Source organism: Clytia hemisphaerica, unplaced genomic scaffold, assembly GCF_902728285.1.
Source record: "Clytia hemisphaerica strain Z4C2 unplaced genomic scaffold, Clytia hemisphaerica genome assembly, whole genome shotgun sequence".
Taxonomy (NCBI): Eukaryota; Metazoa; Cnidaria; class Hydrozoa; order Leptothecata; family Clytiidae; genus Clytia; species Clytia hemisphaerica.
The window spans coordinates 301,377-313,405 of NW_027103771.1; the positions used below are offsets into that span (position 1 = coordinate 301,377).

Genomic DNA, 12,029 nt, shown 5'->3' on the forward strand with positions numbered 1-12,029 from the left:
CACATTTTACACACTTTAATTTTGCATTTCGTCATCATATTTCGCTAAATCCTGTTAAAAAATGTTAACATATCATTTGTGTCGTTGAAAAGTTTGAAAATATTATTTTTGTGTCAGAGTTTTGACTTACATGGTGATTGGAGAATCGATCAAAAATTGTCTGATCGGGAAGTTACCAATCTTAGAAAAATGTAAAAACTGAAAAATCTACCGCTTAGTAGTTTGTTTTAGAGACAATTTTCTTCAGAAGCTACGATGTATCAAAACAGCGGATGTTTCCAGTGGAAGTTGTTGAGAAGAATTTTACCGTTAGAATTACAATTTGGATTAAAATGTGGCTCATGTACTGCCATTACTTTATTAAGAAGTCTGGTGTCTTGCCTACAAACCTTTGATGATCACGAGGATGTTGCTGTCTTCCGATTCAATGATGACAAAGTTGACGTAACACTAGATGACACTGGGCGAAATAATGTCTTTCAAATCGTCGGAAAGATGTAGGAAGGTCACATTTCCACACCTTTCGACAGAGTTGAAAGTTGGTCTTTCAACAAAAATTGGAAAGATGTGCACCTTACCTTTCAACATCTTTCGACCAGATCATCTTCCCATCTTTCCAAAAAAGTTGAAAGACGACCTTCTCAAACTTTCAAACAGGCTGGGAAAATGAAATTCCCAACTTCCTAATATGTTGAAATTTCATATTCTGACATCTTTCGACAGGTTTTAAAGTTGGTCTTTCAACAAGGATTGGGAAGTTGTGCACCTTACCTTCCAACATCTTTCGACCAGATCGTCTTCCCAACTTTCCAAAAAAGTTGAAAGACCACATTCTCAAACTTTCAAACAGGCTTGAAAAATTAAATTCCTAACTTCCTAATATGTTGAAATTTCATATTCCGAAACTTTCTAAATACTTTAGAAGATGATTTTTGCTTTTTTCGAAATCTTTCATTAACAAGTCTTCAAAAGTAAATGAGAGATCTTTTAAATAATTTGTGTTTATGTGCGGATATATTTTTTCTGTGACATTAAAACGAAAAATTCATATATTTACAAAGCATAGAAAACAGAAAATATGAAACAAAATAGTACGGTAGTGATGACTTTTTGCTAAAAAATTAAGTAGTCTAAATAAAATAATTCTGAATGACAAATTACACGTTTTGTATAAGAACAATTTTATTAGAACACGAGGCTGAAATTTGGCCAAAACCTAAAAACAATTAAGAACAATCTGAGCCTCAGCTTTCAGAAATTATTAAAACACTAATTTCAACAGATTTTAACTGATTTTTAAGTAAAGAAACTAAGCGGCTAAGAACATCATAAGAACATTTAAGCCTGAAAAATTGCAAAAATTAATAACAGCCCGGCCTGAGCAAGAATTTACTGGTTCTTATAAAAAATGCGTGTAATTTCTATGATTTAATTTCATTTTCAATAATATAATAACTAATCTAAATTATAAGTTTTTAGAATCTTAGTCCCTATCAAGGAATAGATTGGCCATAGGGCTTCAAAGGACATTAAAGGATACATTGAAATTTCTATTCCCGTAAGTGCGAAATCCTCGTTAAATACTTTGGGAATGCTTTCTACAATGGAGATCAATTCTACTAAATTATAGACATTTTTATAAGCATACTGCTAACAAGCAAATCCAGACTGATCTCTTGGAAAAATTTAACATTGCCTATAAAGCATATGCTGAGCCTCAGTTAACAAAGTTTCAAATAATTTAATCTCATAAATCACAAAAAAAAAACAAGCATAATGTGTAAATTGCACTATTTAAAATAACCTTATACATAATAAGTATAAAATAAAATTGTGTGATCCCTTTGCGAGTTTGAGAGAGAGAGAGAGCAAACTTTCAATGTTTGGGAAACTGGAATTGATTACTCACATCGTCGTCAAAACGGTTCAACTTATATACCGGGTGTTTCAAAACTATTTCTAATTAATAATATTTACTACTTGTAAGGGTTGATGCAAAAAGGCCCTTTTCGCCGCCGGACTAAATATGTTTTTGATAATTAAAACAAGACTCTCGAATCCGAGTGGTAAGTCAAAATTCCTAGAAAAAAGTCAAAAAGTTTCTTGAATGGGCGGATGGTGGAACAAAATTATGGGCGGTGGGGTTTTAGGGAAGATTTGGGCGTCTGAGGGTATTAGCCGGTATTATAAATATAAAAACTAATGAAGTAAAAATATAAAAATATTGTATAATAAATTAAAAAATTATGCAAATCACTCTAAAAAGATGACACTATGAATAATGAAAGCTATCCCAAATAAACTCTTTTGTGCACAATTATAGGGGAGGGTAGAAAAACCATAAAGTACAAGTCATTATTAAAAACTGATATTAAGATGATTTTCCCAAAATGCCCTAGTCTGAATAAACGTCCCACCTACTTTGTAATTTTTTTTAAAAAATTGTGGACATTTTGACAAAATTAATTTCAGGGGTAAACCAAAAGTCTCTCCATTTTCTCAATTTAACATATTCTGGGATATTTTTGAATGCTTTTGAAGAATATTTTCAAACCTTAAACACATTATCCAACGAAAAATCTACACAGTAAAAGAAGCATAAATCTGAACCAGACAGAAAATTTTTAACTCCACCTTGTTATTCAGACCCCCACTTTTATTAGATTTTGCAATATTTTATCATAATTTATAATATACTTGGGACCTAAAGTAGTCGAAAATGAAGGTTTTTAAGCCCTTTTCAGAAAAGAATCATAAAATTATATTACGGTGATATTTTCCAAAATTATGACCCACAATCTCACTCCAGTCCTCTGTTTAGTTGTTCACTTATTAGACTGAGGTTATTGTGCTATACAACACGTGATGGTACAGTATTGTCAATCCCTTGAAGATGGTACAGATTGACTCTTACAATTAAGCATTAAAGAGTACAAGAATACCTTCTATCATTCAGCAACCAATTATTGCAATGAAAATATTACCAAGTTATTATTTTCGAAGTTGAAACGAACTACCACATGAAGCATATAAATATCTTGATTGCATGGCAGGAGCATACATTTTTGTTTTGCAGCATCGTTTTTCAAGTGCATTTCAAAATCAGCCAGTAACTGTCCTTACGTCATGACCCTAATAAAACAAATAGAAATTGAATCAGTATTGAAATCCAGGCATACAAAATGGTGTATAACTAAAAGAGGTTTGTAAAATTGTTGATAAGTTATTTACAGCTTTCAATAGACTATTAGTAGAAAGACCCTTTAGTAAGACAAATTATTCAGATTGTTTCTATTTCTGAAGAGTTCTAAAAAAGGTTACAAAAACCTATTTTCAAAAATATTTTGAACTTAGGTCAAGACTGTGTGTACTGTAACAAAATTTTAGCTTCTTTTGATGTACAATGGAATAGTATCATCAATAGTCTTGTATTACTGGATTATATTACAAAAAATACTTACCGTGTTGTATTTTGTTCCTTGTTCAATGGATAAAATGAATCTATTTTCAATGAAATCCCCAAAACTTCAATGGCTCAATGTCGACACACATTCAATGTATCCTATAAACATGAAAGTTTTATGAAAATTTGACACACTGTAAAGCTTGCCACCTCAGAGTTTAAAAAGTAATTTCTCTGTTCTACACATTTTTTATAAGCAGCAATCAGGCTGCTAAGGCTTGAGGCCTCAAATTTGTCAATTATTTTCCACTATCTTGAAAAGTGACAGCTGTTTTAGATGATCTAACCATGGCCAACTATAGCCCTTTGACCCAATACACATAAATATGGTATAATATTAGGGGTATTCAAAGCAATTTTTTCAGAAAATGGACCAGAATGCTAAGAAAATTGGAGTTGCTTATTAAAAAATGTGCATTTAATCATGTCATCTTTTTCAGTTCCATAGCAAAAACAAAAACGTCAACATTTCTTTGTTTTTAGACTAAAAATGTCTAAAAGGCCTACCTTCAGCTATGTTATCATTTGATATTCCACGTTAAGTTTAATTTAACATAATTTTTTACTTCAACCATGTTATGACAAAATAAGTATTTTCCAAAATAAAATGATCTGACAGCTTGCATTCCAACCAACCAACTTTTATCTCCTGAAAATGGAAAGACAACTAGTTAAAAAAAAAGTGACCAGCTTTGGTCCAGGGGGATCAAGCAGTTAGTACAAGACATCATACCAGTTGGTACCTGGTGGTGTGTTATGTGAATTTGATTTCCTTACAAAAATCTTAAAATCGGTTTGCGGGTTGTCAGAGAAATTTATTATCTAAAATATTTTCTAAAATGTTGTAATCTCCTATTGAAAGATGAAAAAATTCAAAGGTTCTAAAGGGTCCAGATATTATTTTATCTGATTATATTCTTTTTATCTGTCACTGTAACGGTCGAAAACCTACTTTCAAGGAAAGTACTACTGTAAGTGTATACCGTGAGTGGTCCTAAATTTGACAGCCTTGCTTAATTCCAACCCCCCAAATAACGGGTATGAAAAAAATTCTATGTTTGCTTCAGATGCATCCGCGGTATATCTATATTGTTTTCATTTTAGTTTGTTTCTTTGAAAGACCACGTCGAATTTAGGACCACTCGTGGTATGTGTGATGATGTTACCAGCTTCTTACGAAAAGGCATTTAGATGACATGTCTTGTACTAGCTGCTTGGACCCCTACTTGGTTGATTTTGAAGAAGAATTCCTGTATATACATTACACATTATAATAGATAAAAAATTGGTATTAAAACGTCCTTGGTGGAAAACTTTTGAAAAGGAGGCTTTCACCTAGGGGGTGGGGCACTGATCTAGACAGCCGACAGGGATGTGCCTTTGGAGTTTGAAGAGTGTCCCTGTCAGATATGAATTTTCGGCAAAATTGGGACTCTGTCAGAACAAAAAATTGAAAATTTTTCCCATTTTCACCCTGAAAAGTGGCAAAAATTAATAAAAGTAGATGAAAAATTAAAAGATTTTCTGATTTCCACCCTGAAGATTGTCCAAAATAATCAAAAATCTAAATTTTTGGGAACCTGTCATATACCGTGAGATTGGGCAACTTGCATCAGTGGAGGCTAACATGCAACATGCATAGCTCTCGAATGATTGACCTGGCTGGTTGGTCATTAAAATACAACATTAAATCAAAACAAAAATGGTAGAGTACTACTACTAGCAGAGCTGCGTAGTTCATTTGTTTTGAAATTTTTCTGATTTAATTGGTCAGCTGTCTGATGGCTATGGAGCCTAAAAATGGGGCCCTGTCACCAGCAGTGAAACATACCCAATTTTGCCTAAGTGCCTCCCCCCTGGGAGGCTAATACCCTGAAGTTTTTCAAAAGTAAATTGTTGTGGAAAATCCACTTCGTCCACTGGGGGTTAACAGACTATAGCTTGAACTGCCCATAGCTTTGAAAAGCTGTGGTGTAGCCATATGTGTCTGTATAGTCATGTCATACAGACACATACCACACTTTTTGTGTCCAGACTGGCACTGGACACAAAAAGTATGACTGATAATTAGAAATATATAAAAAGGAGCTCACCTTAGCATCTTTTGATTCCCATTTCATATCTTTAGAATAAAGTTTCCATTTGCACTGTGCACTGCCTTCCTATATACACAGCTTCCAGTTTCAAAATTACAAAAAGAAATTTTGCCGGATCATAAATCATAACATTCGAAAATAATCTAAGTTTTTTTTCCGGGGGTTTGCAACAGTACTTCCAATGATGTGGATATTATATTTACAGTATTTAACAATAAACTGTGTATGTAAAACACTTAGAACTATTTCATTTTACAAGAAATTTATATATTTTAGTATCTTCTTGTGTTTTAAACGTCAAAAATTATGCTTCAAATAGTCTTTTTGATCCCCGGTAATCATCAGTGCGGACTTTGGTTCGTAAACGTTTTGGCGCGTCCTTCTTTCAGCAACATGGAAAAACCAAGAGAAGTTCATCTTTCGAGAAGTTGAAAGACGTCGAAATACGAGCGTCGAAATTTTTGCTTTTTTTATAAGAAGAACCAGAAAATTTTGGCTCAAGGCGCTCAAGGCTGGGCTGTCTGGACTATTCTTAATTTTTCGAGGTTTTTAGGCTTAAGTGTTCTTACGATTAGTTTTTTTGCTTAAGAAATTAAAATGGCTTAAAATCTATTAAAACCCATTAAAATCAGCAAACTCGTGTTCTTTTAAAATTGTTCCTATAAAAAAGCGTGTTTTAAAAAAATATTAATTAAACATTAAACATTAAACGTAAAAGTGTAAAAGTTCGCCTTTCGAAAAGTTGGAAGACGTCGATATACGAGTTTTAGACATCTTTTTGAAAAATTGAAAGTTTCTATTTCAAAACATTTGAAATACAGAGAAGTTCATCTTTCGAAAAGTTGAAAGACGTCGATAAACGACTTTTCGACATCTTTTTGAAAAATTGAAAGTTCATATTTCAAAACTTTTGAAATACAGAGAAGTTCATCTTTCGAAAAGTTGAAAGACATCGATAAACGACTTTTCGACATCTTTTTGAAAAATTGAAAGTTCATATTTCAAAACTTTTGAAATACAGAGAAGTTCATCTTTCGAAAAGTTGAAAGACGTCGATAAACGACTTTTCGACATCTTTTTGAAAAATTGAAAGTTCATATTTCAAAACTTTTGAAATACAGAGAAGTTCGTCTTTCGAAAAATAGAAAGTTGTTAGAAGATGAATTTTCAACAAAATTCAACAAACTTGTAAGTTCGTCTTTCCAAATCTTGGAAAAATAGAGAAGTTCATCTTCCTAAAAGTCGAAAGACATCGAAAGATGAGCTTCCAATATCTTTCAACAAATTTGAAACTTCATCTTTCGAAAATTTTGGAAATTTGTCGAAAGTTGATCTTCTCAACATCTTTCGAAAATGGAAAGACAAGATTTCGCCCAGTGTGAGCAAAGCGCCGCAGACGATGAAAGTAGATCGAACAATCATGATACTACAAGTGAGGCTGTTAGAGAATTCAACCTACATTTCCGGAAAGAAAGAGAGGTTAGTTCTCAGTCAACAGATATCGAAGATTATGACGTGAACAATAATTGTGATCCCTCCATCAGCAGGAGAAAGGTCCTGACAATACCTAATATTATCGTTGAAGCTCGTGATGAACCTGTAGACCAAAATGTTGATATTAATCCTAGACCTAACGATAAAAGTGAAGAAACAAGTCTTTAAATGGATGATCATGTAGTTGCTGCTTGGCCTATACAAATTATTTATACTTATACTTTTTTAAGGTCCTGATAACCCCCCACCGCATATTTTTACCCAATTGTATCCTTTGTTTAGCTATTTGATTTCGAAATTTATAAAATTTAGTCTTTATACAGGCGTTAATACTGTACAGCAAGCAACAAGGGAAAATTTCAATATCAAATTATCAAACATTTGGGAAAGAAATTGGGTAAAAAAACGTGGAGGTCTCAGGATCGAAGCAGCTGTTGGATTGGATGTTATGTTATGTTATCTTATCTCAAATAAAAACTTAGATTTAGTGTAGTTAGGTTTTATTTTAGAATTTTAAAGAATTCGATTCAAAATATTATCATATTCTCTCATGATGGATTCTCGGGTATCTGGTACAATCATGCCCCGCTGATAAAAATTTTAAAACATTTTCCACCCAGGACATTCTTATCCAATCGCCCAGCTTATTGTTTTTAGGGAAAATGTTTTTAAAAGTTCCCTTCCCTTCCTTTTACCCTAATTCTGTTGTAATAGCCTCCTTTTCAAAAATTTTCCACTCAGGACATTTTTATTCCAACCCCCTCGCTTATCTAGTTTTGAGAATTTTTGCACCGATCCTGCTTATTCCAAACCCCCCGTTTATTAGGTACCCGAGAGTAACTTTAAGAATAATTTGCGTTTCTAATGAAATACTTTGTTAGTCGGTGTACTAAATGATTAGTTTTATGGGAATTTTTTGGTAACATAAAAGGAAACTTTTTGATTATTTTTAAGTCTTTGAATGAGTACATGTTTTACGATACTAGACTAAGATCAATCAACACCAACAAATAGAACTAAACTATCGTAAAAGGGGTCCGAAAAACCACTCTATAAGGGTCGATTTTGGCTAATTAATAACTGCCACCTTTATAACTTAGTGCCCTTTTCCCGCTCCCACGGTTCAAGTGGGGTAAACATCAGTTCAATGAATATTTGATTTATTACAACTATGAAAAGGATTATGATGTTATGAAATTATTTTTTAAAGTTGGTATTTACTTTTTTGAGAAAATTGATACAGAAAAATGTGAATAAATCACTATTAAAAAAACGCTTGCTGTGAATCAATTTTGGGCGTTTTTTATGACTAGCTTATTAGCGCTTGTTCCATATGAGGGGATTTTTAACAATTTTAATCAAAGGAATCGATATATTCGCAGTTATAAATAAAACACCAATGCAAAAGAGAAAACTGTGGGTGTGTATCATGATAATCTAGTCTAGCAAGCTAGACGACTAATTCAGACATATTAGAAATAAAGCAAAAATGTAAATTTTAGTCGTCTAGAAACCTTTGTGCACTAACTCCAAACAAAAAAAAAGTGTCAATATCGCAATTAAAATTTTTTCCCGCTCAAAAAAGATTCTTGAAAATAAAATGTGTGCGGATTTGTGTGTTAAAAATGTTTCATTTGAGTTGATTTTATTTTGAGAGTTTGTTGTTGCTTAATAAATTGTTTTCTCGCTACGCAAGTTTCTGCGTAGCTAGGCCCGGTATCTATAAGGCTGGAACACCGGATTCTTCCAGTCGTTTATACAAACTAAATCCCGTATCATTATTTGTGTTTATTATTAGTATTACATGCATTATAAACGACTCCAGTCTATGATAATCAAGAAAGAGATTTTCCATCCTTCATTGCATTAGGTGAGAAGTATATAGTGCCATATCACGATGCAGTGTTGCAATGAATCATGGGTAACCAGGTCTCATTATGCGCTGATAACAATCCCTGTTTTTCAGAACATGAATCATCAAAATCTTGGACCAACAAGGTATTTTCGCCGCAGTATTGATGCTTCACCGGACTGAGAAGAGGGCCTTTAGAATTTTCATCAAGCTTTTGACTGAAGGTAAAACCAACATGAAGATGTATTTTTCGACAATTTGCCTGGCAGCATTATTACCGTTAATTTACACACAAGACCGGGTAAATCTTATTGCTTTTTATTTCCGTTTAAGCCGTTTTACCTATTTTTGTAGATTTATGCGAAGTTTAAGCATTATGCATACTTTTTACATAGATACGGTTAACTAAGCTTCTCTGCTTATGTCATTAAGTCATTGCATTCTATTGAAATTAAGAATGATTTTTACTCTAATTTTAGTGTTAAGAAATGCCAAAGAATAACCATGGATTGTCACCCCATGTTTTAATTAATAAAGGTACAGGTTTTGTGTTAAAGATTCATCTGAGCCTAACCTGAGATCAGATTGTGATTTTTTCTGCACACCACGCTGAAGCTCTAAAGGGATGTGTGAAAACATAATAATCTGACGAATATGCAATCTCGAAATCGTAAGGACCGCGTTCGTCTAAAAGAACTGTCAGTGACAACAAAATTGCGTGATTGCGTTTATGAATAGGGCGCCGTACCATTTTTTGACTTTCCGGCGCACAATAAGATTCTTGTTGTAGAACTTTCCGCGGGAGGACTATTTTCCTCAGATGTTTAATTTTCAAGCGCCTTCAGAGGTTTACCGTACGCGTAAGAGAATTATGAACAGCCCACATGAAATTTTGACCAAAGTTGCACATCATTAGGGAGCGGTCATAAAGCATCTACTAGAGGGGGGTGGAGGATATTTTGAAAAATCCAAAAAAAATTTCGCACCCCCTCCCCTTACCTGGAAAAAATTTTCGAACCCCCCATCATAAGGCCCAATATTTTTTCGCACCCCCCCCCCTACTAAGAAAATTTTTACGCGAAAAAGAATTCATCCAGATGCGGTACAAAGAGTATTATTTGTTTGTATGACAGTTTTTTATGTCAAAATAAGGTAAGGGAGATAGTAGTTTAGCCCTGTTAAGTTAAAGTATAACAGGGTTAAGACAAGAATCATCAAGTGGTTTTCTCTGAGCTTCTGTTTAATTTTCTGGGGGTGCAAACTATGAAATTGGCGCCCCTGCGCTGGATTTTTTGTGTTTTGACATTAGCAGATGCTAAGGAGGCGCAACCATGGTTTGCGCCGACGGGCGAAAATTTCAATATTTTTCACCACCATTTTAGCTAAAAGACACTTTGTTTAGACAAATTTCTTTTAAGAAGTACTTTTTCAAACCACTCTGATTAGCTGTGAGAGCCACTAATCCACTTCCCTCACCTAGCTGAATGTTACAAACCAAAAGGGGAAGGCGATGATGCCCAAATAATGCCAATATGAAATGTACATATATGCAATAAGATAAATTATGTGTTGTCGGCCGTAAGGCCGAAAATTTTTTGAAATTTTCAAACTATGAAATTAGGCTTCCTACATTTTCTCTTGCGCTTCCCAAAAAAATTTGGAACCCTCCCCTAAGCCCTCAAAAAATTTTGGACCCCCCCCCTAAACCCTCGAAAAAAATTTCGAACCCCCCCCTAGAATCCTCCACCCCCCCCCTAAATCCTCCACCCCCCCCTAGTAGATACTTTATGACCGCTCCCTTAAAAAGATCATTTTGAAAAAAATTATTCTGAAATTTTGCTGACGTCAGCAAAATTTGAAAAAAAAATATGCAAAAATGTTTATATTATTATTAATGATATGCAACTTAGGTTGCATTTCATCTTTATACCATCAGCCAAACTGGAGTTATTTAAAAAACAAGTTTTGCTGACGTCGGTATTTTTTGGTTTTTGCCTAATAATGGTTTTTTCCTAATAACTTTTTTGATGTTAAAATTAATTTTTTTAACAGTGATTTCTGAATTCTACATCCTAATATGCTTCTTTAAAGGTATAAATAAATATGCCTAAGGCCCCCAATATTATGCGCCAAACTTATGGCTTTTGGGACATGTCATAAGTTATACCATAGTATAAGAAAGCCGCGGCTTTCTTGTACTATGGTTATACGAGCGATTTCAACCACGGATGACTGGAGAAAAAATCTCGAAAAAATATGTAAGACGAATGCAGTTATTGATTACAACATGGAGGTATAAAGAAACAGGAGAAGTATGCTATTGTAACCATGCTCGCCCTACGGTTAAAAAAATTACGAGGTATGCATGCTCATAATCTCATATATCGTGCATTTTTAATGAGCTCTTTTGTTGATAGGTGAAATCTTATTGGCTAACTCAAGTGTCGGAAATAAGATGAGACGAGATTCATTGTTTCTGACATCGGCGTAAGAAAATATTTGGATTAAAAAAGGGCCTGTAAACTTTGCAATCCTTCATCAAATGACAAGATTTTTCGATCAACATTTTCTTCAAGGTGAACTCTATTGCTTAATACTTTCCTCCAAAATTCTCCAGCGACTTTTTGTCTACAAGTTGGGTCTGAAATTGTGTGTGCTTATAAAGAACTTTTTATTTTCTGGCTGGAGAATATATCTTTTCAAAACAAAATTTAATGGATGACAAAATTGAACGCAAACTTATTTCGTGGAGCTAAATTTTATTTTATTCTCGTATATTAGAAGGCTAGAAATCTTCGATGCTGATAGTAAGAATGTTCAGAGCAAACTTGAGTCTTAAGCAAAATCAATTGAAGAACTGGAATTAACCAGTGTATTCATCCATCATGAATCTCTTTGTTTGACTTTGATGGATTTAATTGAGGTACTTTCCAATGTAAAATCCTGCTTTTATTCCGCTCTTACAGCTCGCAGGAGAATAGTTAATTTTGATTTCTTTCATGGAGGCGTACTGGAATAAAATCTGCGATGAATAACAATACTTGTTTTTTACAAGCATACAAAAATTCGAGAACAGGCTTGTAGATGCTTGTCGAGGACTTAAAAACTTGGAAATCCGTAAAAT

The 12,029-nt window shown here is 33.6% G+C and overlaps 1 protein-coding gene and 1 long non-coding RNA gene across 2 annotated transcripts in view; one reads left to right on the forward strand and one right to left on the reverse strand.

Moving 5' to 3' along the window:
- LOC136806048 (uncharacterized) overlaps positions 1–12,029 on the forward strand; it is a 41,005-nt gene that overhangs the window by 22,118 nt on the left and 6,858 nt on the right. The gene's annotated exons all lie outside the window — the stretch shown is intronic.
- On the reverse strand, positions 1,060–5,626 carry LOC136806031 (uncharacterized). Its single transcript, XR_010846493.1, has 4 exons — positions 5,557–5,626; positions 3,971–4,112; positions 3,462–3,562; positions 1,060–3,132 (listed from the first exon to the last, which is right to left on the reverse strand). It is a non-coding gene; the product is annotated as an uncharacterized lncRNA (long non-coding RNA).